Genomic DNA, 5215 nt, shown 5'->3' with positions numbered 1-5215 from the left:
AGGGGGCAATTACTTTTTCATGTAGTGCCAGGCAGGTTTGGACAGATTTTTACACTTAATAAATGAAATCATAATTTTAAGGCATAGTTTGATGACACCGTGACTGAGTGTGGAATCATGAGAGTTGTGGTCTTCATCCCCACAGCCGATTCAATGCAACGGGACTCGGGCTGAAATCATGATTTATTAACGTAGTAGAATGAAGCAGGGTGAGGCTGAAAGCCGTCGAAGCGAAATGAGGCCGCTGAACGAGCGCGACACATGACTCGAAAGCAGCAGAGCTTTTATTATGCCACAGTCGACTGCTTACGCTCCTTCCGGTCATGCGTATGTGTGGGGAAAAAAAGCAGCGCTGTTTTATCATACTAGATACATTTGGACATTCTGTTATAATGCTACTCTGTGTGGTCGTCACCGGTCTATTAATACACACAACATATTAAAGCGTCTTTGGTTTTCCATATTTTCTACGAAACAAAACTGGAAATCGAGGGGTTATGACGTCATTGGCAGGCGACACAATGACACTATGGGCACGGTCCGTGTCACTAGTTAAAATTGCTTATTTGTCTGGATTTAAACATTCTTCGAAACATTTGGGATAATGTAAGTACACAAGTCAGCAAAATAAATAACACTGTTCTAATGGTTTTTGGATATTTTAATAAAAAAATCTTACATATTGTGCCTTTAATTAGTATTTATATAATTATTATTACTTCAATCTTACTCTGAAAGTTTCCACAACAGTATGCTGAGAAAAGCTGCTGAAAATTTTAATTAAATTGTAATAATATGAATGTTTTACTGTATTTTTGAGCATAAGAGACTTCTTTCAAAAGCATTTAAAAATCTTATTCCAAATTTTGACTGGAAGTGTAAGCTGTGGTTTGAGATACCATGACTGATACCTGTTTGTTGTGTTGTTAAGCACTGGCCGCTCCAGGACGCACTGAAGATGGCCTCGGGATGATCCTCGGTGTCAATCACATCGGTTCATTCCTGTTGACCAATCTTCTGTTGGAGCGTCTCAAGGAGTGTGCGCCAAGCAGGGTGGTCAACGTGTCGTCTTGTGGTCATGATCTGGGCACTATTGATTTTGACTGCATCAACACACACAAGAAGCTCGCTCTGGGATCGTCTGATGTCAATTTATTCAGGGCCTACGCCCACAGCAAGCTCTGTAATGTGCTCTTCACCCATGAACTGGCCAAGAGACTGGAGGGAACCAATGTCACATGCTACAGTCTCCATCCAGGTTAGTGATCAATGAGAGTTTGCAATATGTGAGTATTATTTGCCAAAAGCTATTCATAAATGTAAAACAAACATGTAATGCTTAAAGGGGTCAAGACATGAGAAATCAAATTTGCCTTAATCTTTTGGTATATGATCTTTGTACCATTAAAAGATCCTTTAAGTTTAATAGCTTAAAACATCCTCCTCATTATAAACAAAGCATTTATTTAATCAAGCTCCAAAAACGGCTCGTTTTGGATCTGAGGTGCAAGATAATGTCAACCGGGCACAAACATTTGCATAAACACTGCCTCCAGAGCAAGACATTGACGAATAGTCATCTTCTCACAATAGGCTCCGCCCACTGGTCTTCACTCCCTTTAAGGCTGACACTTGATCACGCTGACTGCGAGTGTTGCGTCGTGTCAAAAGCAAATAGAAATTACAATCATTGTCGCTATCTTGTCTACACTGGATACAGTATAGAGATGCTCATTCACTTTCTGACACAGTCCACACGCTCGATTCTGTCGTCAGGACAAATGGAGTGAAAGAATGTTCGCTTTGACGCATTTGGTTTAAACAGCTCGTTTGCATCTTTGTACAGATATCAGAAGGATCCCAGCATAAGGAACAAGTGGATAGTTTATTTTTAATGGCATCCCAGATCGTGTTAGAGGATTGTTTGGAGTATTTTGTTTTGTAAATGAGGTACAGTGTCATGGAGAGTTCACAAAGAAACATTTGTTGAAAGATGAAGCGGTACATGATCTGACTGCAGCTGCATCACAAACCGTTAGTAAATATTTTCTTACTTCTCTGTCCAGAAATTACCTTTTTTTTTTATCATGTTGTCAAAACACTAACACTCACATGCAATAGCGAGGGGTGTTCATACTGTTTCCTGTGCAATGACCTTAGCCAATCATAACAGTGGCTGATTCCTGACCAGCCTTAAAGGACACGCCCCTTAAAACAGGTCATTTTAGACAGAGGGTCAGAATGAGGGTTGAAAATAATCATTTTTCAATGTATTTGCTTTTTTGTGTTTTTTTTGTGTGCAAAAACTTTATTAACATTATAAGTACACCTCAAAGAACATATAAAAAAATCCATGTCATGACTCCTTTAATAGCAGTGCAACAAGGTTCTTCAGTGATTCTTTGCAGAAACATTAGCTATGAGATATTATTGCCACAAAAGTTGACACAAATCACAAGACACACAATCATAACAGTGGCTGATTCCTGACCAGCCTTAAAGGACACGCCCCTTAAAACAGGTCATTTTAGACAGAGGGTCAGAATGAGGGTTGAAAATAATCATTTTTCAATGTATTTGCTTTTTTGTGTTTTTTTTGTGTGCAAAAACTTTATTAACATTATAAGTACACCTCAAAGAACATATAAAAAAATCCATGTCATGACTCCTTTAATAGCAGTGCAACAAGGTTCTTCAGTGATTCTTTGCAGAAACATTAGCTATGAGATATTATTGCCACAAAAGTTGACACAAATCACAAGACACAAAGTTTTATGAAGGAAAATGTAAGTCCTTTTTAAGACCAACTGAAGAAAATGTAAGGAATAAATGAAAGTGTATACAAACACAATACTGACGTATGTTCTCTTAATGCAAATGTCAAGGGAGAACACAAGGAGTATTAGCAGCTAGAGCTGCACGATTCTGGAGAAATTGAGAATCACGATTTTTTTTGTCTCAAATAGAGATCACGATTCTCCCACGATTCTGAACTAAACAAAATAATGTGTGGCAAAATATGATTGCTGCAGTCTATTTAAAAGTGTTTAATTAATTTGAATGAAGTATTAACCATTTTCATAAACACTACCAGTCAAAAGATTTTGAAAAGTAAGTTTTTTATGTTTTTTAAAGAATTATCTTCTGCTTACCAAGCCTGCATATATTTGATGCAAAAGCAGTAATACTGTGAAATATTTTTACTATTTAAAATAACTGTTTACTATTTGAATATTTTTTAAAATGTAATTTATTTCTGTGATGTCAAAGCATAATTTTCAGCATCATTACTCCAGTCTTCAGTGTCACATGATCCTTCAGAAATCATTCTAATATGCTGACATGCTGTTCGAGAAACATTTTATTATTATTATTATTATTATTATTATTATCAATATTTAAAACACTTGAGTAAATTTTTTTTTTCTCAGGATTCTTTGATGAATAGAAAGATCAGCATTCATCTGAAATAAAACACTTTTGTAACATTATACACTCTACCATTCAAAAGCTTGGAGTCAGTTTTTTATTTTGAGGGGAGGGAGTTATATAAATTAATACTTTTATTTAGAAAGGATCCTGTAAATTTATCAAAAGTGATGATAAAGACATTTATAATGTTACAAAATATTTATATTTCAGATAAATGTTGCTTTGAAATCACAGGAATAAATTACATTTTAAAATATATTCAAATAGAAAGTTATTTTAAATAGTAAAAATATTTTAAAATTTTACTGTTTTTGCTGTACTTTGGATCAAATAAATGCAGGCTTGGTGAGCAGAAGAGACTTCTTTAAAAAAAACATTAAAAATCTTACGGTTCAAAAACTTTTGACTGGTAGTGTATATGTATTTAAAATATATTAAATATATTTAATACTTCAATTTAATATTAAAATTATGAAAAAGAATCAATGAATCAAATGATTCAGCGACTCACTCATAAACCTAATGGATGAATCAGCGTTTTTTAACGATTCTCTTGAATAAATGATTCATTCAATTATACATTTTTTAAGTCACTTTTTGCCACCTAGTGTGTAGTTGAAAAGACTGTTTGTGAAGCTGTTTCTTAACCAAACATGGTAACTGCTCTCTCTGTGTCAGCGGCAGTGCGAACGCAGATTTGAATTATCCGGTAAGACTTAGTCAAAGGTTTAATAGACACGGGAGAATCGTTGTCATTTAGAAATGAGATTCTGTGGTTGTCTAGTTATTTTAAATAGTAAAAATATTTTAAAATTTTACTGTTTTTGCTGTACTTTGGATCAAATAAATGCAGGCTTGGTGAGCAGAAGAGACTTCTTTAAAAAAAACATTAAAAATCTTACGGTTCAAAAACTTTTGACTGGTAGTGTATATGTATTTAAAATATATTAAATATATTTAATACTTCAATTTAATATTAAAATTATGAAAAAGAATCAATGAATCAAATGATTCAGCGACTCACTCATAAACCTAATGGATGAATCAGCGTTTTTTAACGATTCTCTTGAATAAATGATTCATTCAATTATACATTTTTTAAGTCACTTTTTGCCACCTAGTGTGTAGTTGAAAAGACTGTTTGTGAAGCTGTTTCTTAACCAAACATGGTAACTGCTCTCTCTGTGTCAGCGGCAGTGCGAACGCAGATTTGAATTATCCGGTAAGACTTAGTCAAAGGTTTAATAGACACGGGAGAATCGTTGTCATTTAGAAATGAGATTCTGTGGTTGTCTGAATCGAGATCGCGATCTTTTAACGATTAATCGTGCAGCTCTATTAGTAGCACTTCATTGTTAGAAAATACAACTTCCAACCTATCTCCATTACTAATTAATTATACACATAAAATACCTTAAAGGGGTCATCGGCTGCTACATGCACTTTTACAAGTTGTTTGAACTGAAATGTGTGTTGGCAGTGTGTGTACACAACCACCCTATAATGATAAAAACCCACCCAGTGTTTTTTTTTAATCTACTAAAATATTTACCCCTTTCTCAAATTGAGGCGATCTCAGATGCCTGTCTGTGTGACATCACAAAGACAGGCCCCTCCCACGATAGTTTGATTGACAGTGGTGTTTCAGCACAGACTGGACTGGCGTCTTACCTTAGACCCGCCCTGAGCGAGCTGTCATCAGTCCGCCAGTGTTTCACCGCTGGAGCGGTAATAATGAACATAGCAGTCGTCGTTTACTCCCGACATCTGAGCCGCTGAAGAC

The 5215-nt window shown here is 35.3% G+C and overlaps 1 long non-coding RNA gene and 1 pseudogene across 1 annotated transcript in view; both read left to right on the top strand.

The window, feature by feature from the left end:
• The window catches only part of LOC107589122 (uncharacterized), a 13201-nt gene extending 12427 nt beyond the window's left edge, over positions 1-774 (top strand). The window contains exon 3 of the long non-coding RNA XR_001609649.1: positions 765-774. This is a non-coding gene — a long non-coding RNA (uncharacterized lncRNA). The remainder of the gene's footprint in view (positions 1-764) is intronic.
• A 156-nt stretch (positions 775-930) lies between these two features.
• The window catches only part of LOC107589134 (retinol dehydrogenase 11 pseudogene), a 10239-nt pseudogene continuing 5954 nt past the window's right edge, over positions 931-5215 (top strand).

The sequence above is a fragment of the Sinocyclocheilus grahami genome, unplaced genomic scaffold, assembly GCF_001515645.1.
Source record: "Sinocyclocheilus grahami isolate Dianchi unplaced genomic scaffold, SAMN03320097.WGS_v1.1 scaffold112.1, whole genome shotgun sequence".
NCBI classification, from domain to species: Eukaryota; Metazoa; Chordata; class Actinopteri; order Cypriniformes; family Cyprinidae; genus Sinocyclocheilus; species Sinocyclocheilus grahami.
Note: the sequence above shows the minus strand (reverse complement) of the source record. Positions and strands in the feature narration are given on the sequence as shown.